Source organism: Hylobates moloch, unplaced genomic scaffold (assembly GCF_009828535.3).
Source record: "Hylobates moloch isolate HMO894 unplaced genomic scaffold, HMol_V3 SCAFFOLD_1, whole genome shotgun sequence".
Classification (NCBI taxonomy): Eukaryota; Metazoa; Chordata; class Mammalia; order Primates; family Hylobatidae; genus Hylobates; species Hylobates moloch.
The window spans coordinates 46,729,782-46,743,069 of NW_026652276.1; the positions used below are offsets into that span (position 1 = coordinate 46,729,782).

Sequence of the window (13,288 nt, forward strand, 5' to 3'; positions counted from 1 at the left end):
AAAAAAAAAAAAAAAAGAAAAACAGGCGATGACTGGATTTGGTATGTGGGAAGTAGTTTGCTGATGTTTGACTTAGAATCACACTAACCTATACTTCACCCTGTAATTGCTGTAAAAAAAAAAGAAGAAAGAAAGAAAGAGAGAGAGGAAGAAAGAAAGGAAAGAAAGGAAAGAAAGGAAAGCAAGCAAGAAAGAAAACCAATCAAAATGCCATAAACTGTCTAAATAATTAAATAGTAACTTGGGGTTTTCATATTGCACTGTATTGCACTGTTTGTATTGGTCCTCAGGAATGCCTGGGAGACTGCTTGAATTGCGGCTTTTAAAAATTTTCCACAAAGTACTAATCGTGAGAATCGTAGGGAGTCTAAGAGGGCATAGTTGTCATGAAACTGGCCTGCCGCAAATATAAAAATTCCTTCAAGTTCTATGTTTTGTCTTAAATGTTGTAAATTTTGCATTCTATTCCACAATATTTCCCCCCAAATTTTCTAGAAAAGCTAAAAAAAAAAAAAAAAAAAGCCTGTTTGTACAGATTCTCATGCTTACAGAGAGATGTGGTACTTTAATCTGAAAAGCTAAAGAGGCAAGCTTAGATAATAGCATAATCAAATAAAATTAAAAGGAAGGTAAAAATCTAGTTGCAGAGTCGTATGTATTTAGTTAAATAGCTTCTACCAGGAATAATTGTTCCTGGTAAACTCCTGCAATGACACCGTTTTTAAATTTAGCTTTTCTGTAAAAGAGGAAAAGAAGTATAACGCGATTAATATGTATAGAAACAATGACTTCAGAATGAAAAGAATATAGGAAAACAGTAGGATCAAATGCACTGAATTGGAGGCTTCCATAAATAACCAACAGGACAACAAAGAAGCTAATAGCAGATAGCTTCAGTTCTAAAAGAATGTACATATTTTAATTACCAAATAGCTCCAATTGCTTTTGACTTTTAGGTTCTTTCTTTTAGCCCTGCAGTTTGGTGTGAGTCGTCTCCTCCAGGCTTGGCAAGACTTACCAGTTGACATTTTTCTGTTGTTTTTCTCCCAAGACACCTACTTTTTCAAAAATTCAAACCAAAACCTTAAATCAGTTTTGATCCACTTCCAAAAGACTCTTCTGTTACGTGTGTGTGTGTGTGTGTGTGTGTGTGTAAGAGGGAGACAGGATCTTGCTATGTTTCCTGGGCTGGTCTCATTGACCCTGGGCTCAAGCTATACTTCCGCCTCAGCCTTCAGATTAGGTGGTACTACAGATGTGCGCCACTGTGCCCCACTTCTCACCCATTTGATGCAAGCAGTTGATACTCTCTTTTAAGAACGTATCCCAAAATTGTTCCCTAAAGCTCACAACAGTCTTGTACCCTGGTGAGTTACCATGGTAACCCTCAGATTAGCTTCTGGAAAACAGTAACAAGGGTTTTATCCTATTTCCATCACTACATTACACAGCCCCATCCTGCCCTTTGAATCCTAACATGAGATCAGTGCTAATTTTTCTGCTTCAACTTCTTTTCTTTGAAGAGGTGAGATTAGGGGAAGAGGTTAACCTCTCTCTCCTTGAAATGACTACAATCAAGGAAAGAAACTTTGCCAAAATCCTGGAGTCAGCATTTTGCTTTAAAGGGTAGTTTTGACTTGGCTTTTGAATTTTTTGTATTAAATACTTTTTCTTTTAACCCAATGGATGAGTAAGTTAAATCTAGGGTTATGTTTTACAATATTCGGCACTCTACCTTCACGGATTTACAAATGAAGCCACAACCCATTAACTTTGGAAGGTCGCTGTCTTAACTTGAGAAGAATTTGGAATCTGACTATATACATTGATTTTCCACAAGCCTTTAGCGGCTAAAGGAAGCAAGGCAAAGCATAGCAGAGCTAGAGTAGACTATCCAGGTATAGTGGCTCACGTCTATAATCCCAGCACTTTGGGAGGAGGCACGAGGATCATTTGAGCCTAGGAGTTTGAGACCAGCATGGGCAACACAGTGAGACCCCATCTCCACAAAAAAATAAAAATAAAGGCTGGGTGCAGTATCTCACGCCTATAATCCCAGCACTCTGGGAGGCCGAGGCAGGCAGATCACCTGAGGTTGGGAGTTCGAGACCAGCCTGACCAACATGGAGAAACCCCCATCTCCACTAAAAATACAAAATTAGCTGGGCATGGTAGCGTGTGCCTGTAATCCCAGCTTCTTGAGAAGCTGAGACAGGAGAATTGCTTGAACCGGGAGGTGGAGTTTACGGTAAGCCGAGATTGCACCACTGCATGCCAGCCTGGGCAACAAGAGAGAGACTCTGTCTCAAAAAAATCAATCAATCAATCAATAAAAATAAAAATAAAACAATTAGCCAGTCATGGTGGAGGGCACCTGTGGTCTCAGCTACGCGCGAGGCTGAGCTAGGAGGCTAAGCTGGGAGGATCACTTGAGCCTAGGACGTTGAGGCTACAATGAGCTGTGACTGCACCACTGTACTCCAGCCTTGGTGACAGAGTGAGACCCTGTCTCAAAACAAAAAACAAAAGAATGACCTTGCTGACCCAGACAGAGGGCTTGTGGCTTTGCAGACTCTGAACCTTGATTCTTTCTGATTTAATCTTTCTAACTTCCTTCGATCCAAAGGTCACTTCTTCTTAGCAGTTAGTTGCACAAGAGACACCATCCCACTTCCATGTCTAAAGTATAGGAAGAATAAGGAGAAACTGTGCTGGTTTCGCAGGTTGCCAAGCTTCCCTTTACTCTGAACTGTTACTCCTTATGCACAGCCTTTGATGCCAGGGTTTCTGTTCAAGGGTTCCTTGACATCTGAGAGGCTTTGATCTTTGTCCTACACAATTCCAGAATATACCCTTATTTATAAACACTATTGGTTTCCTTCGGTTTTGTTTGTACTCAAACCAGGTTTCCAGACAAAAGCAAAGTCATGCCGTTCTCCTTTCTCCCATCCCCTGATGTGCCAACTCTTTAGTTGGCACACCTAGAAGTGTGCTGAGTGGTTAAGGCATTTGGCCAAAGGATAGTGAGCCAGAAATAGTTCATCTCTAAGCCAGGGTTTAGCCTTAATTTATTATTTTCATAAGAAGAAAATAATAAAATGCTAATGTTGGCTCCTTTGAAAGGCTTTTAGAATTAAGTACTACATACCATAAGGTCTGGGCAGCCTGCAAATATTCCATTTTATAGGTGTATATAGTAGTTTTTAAAATTTAGAGATTCAAACAGTGCAAAATACCTCTTGGTCTGCAAGTATTGCAGCTGCAATCAGGGACCTGCTAACAGCAGCCTGACATTACAGGTCATTGTTGTCCTTCAGGCCGTGCGTGTAGTGAGTGCTGTGTCTGAGGCTCACCTAGCCCTCTCTTCAGTTCTCGAAACTTCAATCTTAGAGTTTCACAGTAAATGATGGATTATTTACTTATATCAAAGTAATGCTTTGCCTACCTGAGGTACCCTTATGAGAAATTCTACCACATACAGCTTTATTTCTGGATACGACTTCCTAAACTATGAACATTTCAGTGTTGGCCATTGAGAAATGAGAAGTACTCCAGTTTGTGGTAATCAAAAAAGAGGAATATGGGAGATTGGGGATAGAAAACAGAGTTGAAGAGGATTAGCAAAGAGAAAAGAAGCTGAGAGGTGGACATTCCAGGTCTCTGAGGTGCATGTGAATCGCATTCTAAGGAAAAAGGCAACTGAGACTTGAGTGGATAATCTAATATCTGAAGCCTCAGCGTGAGGTTAAGAAGAGAGTTTAAGACTGGCCAGGCGCGGTGGCTCACGCCTGTAATCCCAGCACTTTGGGAGGCCGAGGCGGGTGGATCACGAGGTCAGGAGATCGAGACCATCCTGGCTAACATGGTGAAACCCCGTCTCTACTAAAAATACAAAAAATTAGCCGGGCGAGGTGGCGGGCGCCTGTAGTCTCAGCTACACCGGAGGCTGAGGCAGGAGAATGGCGTGAACCCTGGGGGGCAGAGCCTGCAGTGAGCCGAGATCGCGCCACTGCACTCCAGCCTGGGTGAAAGAGCGAGACTCCTTCTCAAAAAACAAAAACAAAAAAAAAAACGACTAGATCAGCACAGGTTTTAGACAGGATTGAGAAATATCTACTTGGCTATATACAGTAGGTCAAATAAAGACAATCTGAAACTTGGCCAGGCGTGGTGGCTCATGCCTGTAATCACAGCGCTTTGAGAGGCCGAGGTGGATATGCACACCTGTAATTCCAGCTACTTGGGGAGGCTGAGTCTGGAGAATCACTTCAACTGGGGAGGCGGAGGTTGCAGTGAGCGGAGATGGCACCACTGCACTCCAGCCTGGGTGACAGAGTGAGACAATGTCTCAAAAAAAAAAAGATAATCTTAAATTTATTTTTTATTTATTAAAATTATTGTATGACAAACAGCCTGAAGATTGAATAAAAGACAAAAGATGCAAACACCACCACCATCACCCATGTCAATAGAAGAAAAACAAAACAAAACTCTTCCAGATTTACATTACTGACATGTCATAGTTTCACTTAGTGTGCTCATTTCATTGATTTGTTTCAGTGAATGGCAAAATAATCATCAGGATTTCTCTAAAGCTACTCTTGACTTTCGTTTCTAGAATATTATTTCTTCAGGAGGTTTTGCCCTTCTAAATAACATACTTTAGGGCTAGGTGCAGTGGCTCACGCCTGTAATCCTAGCACTTTGGGAGGCTGAGGCGGGTGGATCACCTGAGGTCAGGAGTTCAAGACCAGCCTGGCCAGCATGGCAAAACCCCATCTCTACTAAAATTACATAAAACTTAGCTGGGCATGGTGACGTGCACCTGTGTTCCCAGCTTTTTGGGAGGCTGAGGCATGAGAATCTCTTGAACCCTAGAGGCGGAGGTTGCAGTGAGCCGAGATCGCGCCATTGTACCCCAGCCTGGGCGACAGAGGGAGACTGTCTCAAAAAAAATTATTTTTTAGTAATTAAAAATAAATAAATAACATGCTTTTTTTTTTGTTTTCTGTTATTTTTTTTTTTTAATTTCAAGGCATTCAACAAGAAGTATAAATAACATACTTTCCAAGAGAGAAGTTTTCAGAAATCTAAACTTGGGATGGGCCTGCTCCTTTGGGGAGCTGAGAATATTTCGAGCTGGAAGAGTTTGCACCAACAGAGTTAATTCACACTTCAGCCATTCCAATAGCTTGGAATCTGTGCGTCTATCCCAGGGAATGGACACCTCCCAGTACACTTAGCAGTTGGCACTGACCTAAAATGCCTACTGAACAGTCTGGGCCTGTAAGTAATTTTCTTTTATTTTTAAAATTATACCCTTGCCACAGCTAATCTCAAGGTGCAACATATTAACATTTTTTTAAGACTACAAAGCAATTCCAGTGGAGGATATATAATAGAAACCAGGATTTGAAAATTTTTTACCCATTTTCAGTGTTCAATATTAGTTTCCCAGAAGGTATTAAGTACTATTTAATGACCACAGTTTTGTCTCTGTATTGTACAACTTCTCTTTGTATTACCTTTGATTCTTCAACTTTTAAGACCAGCATTGTGAAAACTGCACATGCTTTTTAAATGTTTTAATGTGCACACTTTACATTGTATGGAAATTTATCTGCATTTATTTTTGTCATCTCTTGTCCTTCCTAACGTCCTTTTACATTCACGTAATATTATTCTGTTTCACCATTTCATAAGAGTGTTTTGCAGTTTGAATCAGTGCTTCTAAATGACTCATTTAGAGTAGAAAAAAATTTTTTTTTGAGACAGCGTTTGGCTCTGCTGTCTAGGCTGGAGTGCAGTGGTATGATCATGGCTCACTGCAACCTCCGCCTCCTGGGCTCCAGTGATCCTTCTGCCTCAGGTTCCCGAGTAGCTAGGGCCTACACCACCACATCCAGCTAATTTTTTTTTTTTTTATAGAGCCTGGGTTTCACCCGGTTGCCCAGGCTGGTTTCGAACTCCTGAGCTCAAGCGATCCAGCCTCCTTGGCCTCCCCAAGTGCTGGGGCTACAGGTGTGAGCCACTGCTCCTGGCCTAGAAAAATTTTTGGTGTTCAGTTTAACCCTTAGTTTTTCTGAATATATTCCTTCATCACATAATTTAGGTATTTGGGGTTTAATGATCACTTTAAAGACATGAGGTCATGCTAGCAGTATATCTTTTTCATTACGATTTTATGTATTTTACTGATTTAATATTTTACTAGTTCCATTTTCTAATCAGCCTGAAAATCTTTCTTGATCAAACTGCTTCCTTTTTTTTTCTTACAGAATTACACACAAGCCTCAAACTATTTAAAACCTGCCAACCAAAGGACTTTAGTGTATCATCTACTGTGCAAATTACTGTGATGTTACGAACCATCAGCATAGACATATGCACTACTATCTGTGTCAAAATTATATATTTCACACAGAAGGAGCTAAAACTTTTTTGTTATTGTTTCCTTTTTCTCTGAATTCAAAAGTTTATCCAGAAAGTTGCCTGTAATCCCAGCACTTTGGGAGGCTGAGGTGGGCGGATCACTTAAGGGAAGCCAGGAGTTCAAGACCAGCCTGGTAAACATAGTGAAACCCCGTCTGTACTAAAAATACAAAAATTAGCCGGGCATGGTGGCGCGCATGCCTACAGTCCCAGCTACTTGGGAGGCTGAGGCACAAGAATTGCTTGAACCTGGTACGCTGCGGTTGCAGTGAGCCAAGATTGCGCCGCTGCACTCCAGCCTGGATGACAGAGCAAGACTGTGTCTTAAAAATAAATAAATAGGCCGGGCGCAGTGGCTCACGCTTGTAATCCCAGCACTTTGGGAGACCGAGGCGGGCGGATCACGAGGTCAGGAGATCGAGACCACGGTGAAACCCCGTCTCTACTAAAAATACAAAAAATTAGCCGGGCGTGGTGGCGGGCGCCTGTAGTCTCAGCTACTCGGAGAGGCTGAGGCAGGAGAGTGGCGTGAACCCGGGAGGCGGAGCTTGCAGTGAGCCGAGATTGCGCCACTGCACTCCAGCCTGGGCAACAGAGCAAGACTCCGTCTCAAAAAATAAAATAAAATAAAATAAAAATAAATAAATAAATAAAAGTTTATCAGGAAAGTTAAAACAGACACAATTTTTTTGCACTTTTGTTTATTGCCTTAAATAATGTTGCCTGAGAATTGTGTCGTATATCCAACATTCTGCATGATCCTAGAATCTAGACCCTCATAATTGAAAGCAACATTGAGAGGAACAAATCAAATCTATAATCTTTGTCTTACTTGATTCCTCACAATTAAATTGTGTGGACCACACTACTGACTCATAAGCTATTAGATGGAACACCACATCGCTTAGAGAGATGGCAAAGAAATCAGTCACCTCAGTTTTGTTTCATCTTATATTGAATTGCTTTTAAAAACATAGATCTAATAACTTAAGCTTCAAATAAATGATCTCCTGTGTATATATTAATATCTGTAATTCAGTTTTCTATGTGCCAAACACTTATTTTGTTACTAGACTTAGTCGTTCCTAGATTTATTTCCCTGCTAATAAGATGAGAAAGGAGTTTGGATGAAAGAATGTAGACGAGGTACACGAATCTTAGATACAAAGTTGACAAAGTTTTTTCTTTGGATAGTCAGTTTCTATTCTGTAGAAATTTGTATCTTCGACAAGATATTTCATTAATACACCAGAAGCACTCTACCATCCTTGAATCTTGGTTGGGTGCCAGCCCCACAACATCAAGTTCAAGTGCTTAAATAGTACAGAAATACACAGTCACCTCAGAGAGGCACTAAATATCCTTTGCCCAGCCTCAGTAATGATACGCCTTAAACCCAGGGTGGGTGGAACATAAGAAGACTTACCCTGGCAACAGCTCTTCAAGGTGCTCTAGGTCCAAAGAGGAATGCCAGTTCTGCTTTCCCTTAAATAAATCTCCCTCTGTCTTGGTAGGAAGAGATAGGATGAAAGGTCAAAATGGTCTGAGCCTACCTCAGCCTAAAGTATTCCTGTGATGAGCTTTTGGGAGGGGCTTGCTGTTTCTAATTAGCATCACCATGGATCCCCATCAAATCCTAATCACTGCAAATTTCTAGCTTTTGTAATTTTTATAGCTTGTTAATTCTCTCCGTTTTTCTTAGCACAGATAAATTTTCCCTAAACATCCAAACTCCATTTTACAATTTTATCAGACTCTGTAGGGCTACAATTTTACACTTGAGATATAACTGATGTTAAAACTTACACCTTTGAAGTGATGATTCTAAGGACTTTGCTGTGTAGTTTTCACTGCAAAATGAGCAAATGTCAAATAAAACAGTGTTGACTTTGTGAGTTCTCTCTCTTCAGAAGCAGCTTCCAAATAATTCAAGAGTGGCTTTTTCTTTTTTCTTTTTAATTTTGACAGAGCCTCGCTCTGTTGCCCAGGCTAAAGTGCAGAGGCACCACTTGCAACCTCTGCCTCCCGGATTCAAGCAATTCTCCTGTCTCAGCCTCCCAAGTAGCTGGGACTACAGGGCCCTGCCACCATTCCCGGCTAATTTTTGTATTTTTAGTAGAGACAAGGTTTCACTAGGTTGGCCAGGCTGCTCCCAAACTTCTGACCTCAAGCGATCTGCTAGTCTCCACCTCTCAAAGTGCTGGGATTACAGGCGTGAGCTACCGCACCCAGCCAAGGATGGCTTTGTCATTCTTCAAGTCTACACACACCTTAAGTAAGAATTACTGAGGAATAACATTAGAACTACTGTAAGTAAGAAAGAATTACTGAGGAATAAAGTTAGATTTCCAGTGTCCTGTAGACGTCGTGTAATTCTGCAGGATGTTGGAACTCTAACATTTCATTTCTGTATGAAAATTACATTCTTAAGGAGAACAAGAGAGGTGGGGAGGGTGGGGCTTACCTTTTAGTTTAGGTAAAACTAGAAACCTCTGGAGGACGTTTAGAACCCTTGTAGAACAGGCATCATCATTACCATCATCAGTAACACTATTGCAACTGGTAATTTTATTTATTTATTTTTTTGAGATGGAGTCTTGCTCTGTTGCCCAGGCTGGAGTGCAATGGTGTGATCTTGGCTCACTGCAACCTCTGCTTCCCGGGTTCAAGCAATTCTCCTGCCTCCGCCTCCCAAGTAGCTGGGACTACAGGTGTGTGCCACCATGCCTGGCTAATTTTTGTAGAGATGGGGTTTCACCATGTTGGCCAGGCTGGTCTTGAACTCCTTACCTTGGGTGATCCACCTGCCTCGGCCTCCCAAAGTGCTGAGATTACAGGCGTCCGCCACTGTGCCCAGCCTACAACTGGTAATTTTATAGCAGGCTTATTGTGCACTAGTAAGACACCAGACATTGCACTAAGCGTTTCACATGCATTATCTCATTTTAATCTTCCAAACAATCTTATAAAGTAGGGGCTATTATCTCTATTTAACAAAGAGGAAAATGAATTTATTGGAGTAAATTGGTCAGACTTACTGGAGATTAACTCATGAGTGGTACTATGATTAAAATACAGAATAATTCTCATCATCTAAAACTGGACTTGCTGAGATCCACTTAAAAATAATTTAAACATTAACTTTTTTAATTTTAATTTTTTGTTCTTTAAAATTAATAGAGAAGAGGTCTCACTCTGTTGCCTAGGCTGGTCTTGAACTCCTGAACTCAAGTGATCCTCTCAGACGTGGCCTCCCAAAGTGCTAGGATTACAGTCGTGAACCACCACACCTGGCCTTAATTTCTAAAGATAAAATGATCTAGGCATTGAGTGTCTTGTGAACTTAATGAATTATCATGATCACATTATACATTTAGCTTATAAAGGTTTTTTAAAATTATGTGTCTACTTCTGGTAAACCCTCTACAAAAAATACAAAAACTAGCCGGGTGCGGTGGCATGCCTGTAGTTCCAGCTACTTGGGAGGCTGAGGTAGGAGGATTGCTTGAGTCGAGGCTGCAGTGAGCCAAGATTGTGCCACTGCACTCCGGCTTGGGCAATAGAGCCAGACCCTGTCTCAAAAAATATATATATATATGTATATATATATTTTTTATCTAATCCCTAATTCCCTGACCTGACTGATATTCAAAAGTATCAATTTATGAACTGTTTACTTATGAGAAATTATATAATATATAAACCTAAACTGCTCTGCCCGGCATGGCCTGTGCTGTATCTGTCCCTAGTCGGAGGCCCGGCCCCCTTCACCTGTGTCCCCCACTCCATGCAGAAGCGCTTCCAGCATGTCTGACAAACTGCCCTACAAAGTCACTGATATAGATCTGGCTGCCTGGGGACACAAGACCCTAGATATTGCAGAGGATGAGATGCTGGGCCTGATGTGCGGGTGGAAGTTGTACTCGACCTCAAACCACTGAAAGGCACCTGCATCGCTAGCTGTCTGCACATGGACTGTGGAGACCGCCATCCTCATTGAGACCCTCATCTCCCTGGGTGCTGAGGGGCAGTAGTCCAGCTGCAACCTCTTCTCCACCCAGGACCATGTGGCACTGCCATTGCCAAGGCTGGCATTCCAGTGTATGCCTGGAAGGGAGAAACAGATGAGGAGTACCAGTGGTGCATCCAGCAGACAGCGAACTAAAAGGATGGGCCCCTCAATGTCATTCATCCACACCAAGTTCCCACAGCTCCTGTTGGGCATCGAGGCATCTCCCAAGAGACCTTGACTGGGGTCCACAACTTGCACAAGATGATGGCCAATGGGATCCTGAAGGTGCCTGCCATCAATGTGAATGACTCTGTCACCAAGAGCAAGCAAGCATCCCTCACAGATGGCATCATGCTGGCCACAGATTTGGTGACTGCCGGCAAGGTAGTAGTGATAGTGGGCTATGGCAATGTGGGCATGGACTGTGCCCAGGCCCTCAGGGGTTTTGGGGACCGTGTCATTGTCACTGAGATTGACCCCATCAATGTACTGCAGGCTGCCATGGAGAGCTATGAGGTGACAACCATGGACAAGGCCTATCAGGAGGACATCTTTGTCACCACCACAGGCTGTAATGACAGCATCCTCGATTGGCACTTTAAGCAGATGAAGGATGATGCCATCATGGTAACACTGGCACTTTGACACAGAGATTGATGTCAAGTGGCTCAACAAGAACGCTGTCGGGAAGATGAACATCAAGACCAGGTGGACCACTCCTGGTTAAAGAACGGATGCTGCATCATCCTGCTGGCTGAGGGCTGGCTGGTCAACCTCGGTTGTGTTATGGGCCACCCCAGCTCTTTGATGAGTAACTCCCTCACCAACCAGGTGATGGCACAGATTGAGCTGTGGACTCACCCAGACAAGTACCCCATTAGGGTTCACTTTGGGCCCAAGAAGCTGGATGAAGCAGTGCTTGAAGCCCACTGGAGCAAGCTGAGTGAGAAGCTGACCAAGCTCACGAGAAGCAGGCCCTGTACCTGGGCATGTCCCATGATGGCCCCTTCGAGTCTGATCCCTACTGCTACTGAGAGCCAGGCCTGCCCTTTACCTTCTAGCTGCTGTGCTTCCCTGGGCCCCGCCTCTCCCGCCCAAGAGCAAATGGCACCAACTTTGTGATTGGTTTGTCAGTGTCCCCCATTGGCACTCTGAAGTTGGTCACTCAGTTTTTGGACTCTGCTGCATCCCTCATACTGTTCCAAATGTGGCAGGGGGAATTCAGATGCCCCTCCTGAAGCCCTGGTTATGATGGAGGTATAATGGAGACAGCCAGAGGGAACCATGAGCTCAGTGGTCTTGCAACTGCTCACGAAGTCAGTTCTTCACTAGCCTGGAGGTTGATAGTGGGGTCACAAAGCCCATGTATTTTACCATCTAGACCATCGCCAGGGCTATGGAGTTATACCCATGTGTTTGTTTATAGGCTCAACGGTTCCTAAGTCCATGACAGGTGAGAAGGAGCTATATCCAAGGGCAAGGAGGAACTGTTGGAGTTGGAATGTTCCTGAAAGCCTGGTTTAGCGCTGGGGCTTCTTTTAAACTATGTAACAATGAGGTTGGTACTTTCAGTGTGAATTGTACAAAGATAAGCATAGACCGTTAAGGAACAACCAAGAGAGGACAAAGAAGCGACAGCCAGAGGTTGAGAGGGGCCAGAAAAAGTAAAAGCAAGCATAGATCCGCCACCACTTTGTAACAGGATGGTTCTTATCACCACCCTGTGTCAAAAAGAGTAATTTGGTTTAAAATGTTTATATAATGTTTATAAAGTTAAAAGAAAGCAGGAGGGGGGTCAATAAAAGTTTTGGTGCCTAAAAAAGAAAAAAGAGAACTTTTAGACTGAAAGAAAGCATGTACTGGTTATAATTTTTAGAGCACAATTATTTTACAAAGTGTTTACTGAAAACATTGGTTTTTGTCAATTGCTTATTGTGATTTCAGGTTTTATTTCTTTTTTCTTTTTTTGTTGTTTGTTGTTGTTTTGAAACAGGGTCTTGTTCTGCTGCCCATGCTAGCGTGCAATGGCACAATCATGGGTTACTTGACCCATGGGCCTTGTCCTCCTGGGCTCAAGCAATCCTCCTGCCTCAGCCTTCCAAGTAGCTGGGACTACAAGCTCATGCCAGCAGGCCTCGCTAATTTTTAAATTTTTTTTGTAGAGATGAGGTCTCCCTATGTTGCCCAGGCTGGTCTCATTTCAGTTTTGTAAATTTATAGAAATATTAGTCAAGAAAGCCTAATCACTTTAATTATTGTGCCAGAAAATCTGCGTTTAAACTTATTTCTGCCCCAGAATGCATTCTGCTAAAAATGGACTTTCCTAATTATTGTTGGTTATCTCAGATCTCCCACTAATATATTTTGTGCATCTGCTCATCAAGTTGCACAGATTTCCAAAAGATTAGCAGTCTTAACAACTTTGCCACTGCATTAGCTATACCAATAGCATCCTTTGTGGGTGTTTTTCTTATCTTTTGCTTTAGCAAATGTGTTATTGTTTTAGTATCATTTGGTATGGGTAACAATCTGGAATCTACATCTAAAACATGTACGTTTCTTGTTTTTTTTAAAGACCAAACATAAACCATTTTTTTTGAGACAGAGTCTCGCTCTGTCACCCAGGCTGGAGTGCAGTGGCGCAATCTCTGCTCACTGCAAGCTCCGCCTCCCGGGTTCACGCCATTCTTCTGCCTCAGCCTCTCCGAGTAGCTGGGACTACAGGCGCCCGCCACCACGCCCGGCTAATTTTTTGTATTTTTAGTAGAGACGGGGTTTCACCGTGGTCTCGATCTCCTGACCTCGTGATCCGCCCGCCTCGGCCTCCCAAAGTGCTGGGATTAC

The 13,288-nt window shown here is 42.6% G+C and overlaps 1 pseudogene; it reads left to right on the forward strand.

The window, feature by feature from the left end:
• Positions 1 to 10,238: 10,238 nt before the first annotated feature.
• Positions 10,239 to 11,478, forward strand: LOC116810517 (adenosylhomocysteinase-like; annotated as a pseudogene).
• The last annotated feature ends 1,810 nt before the right edge of the window (positions 11,479 to 13,288 follow it).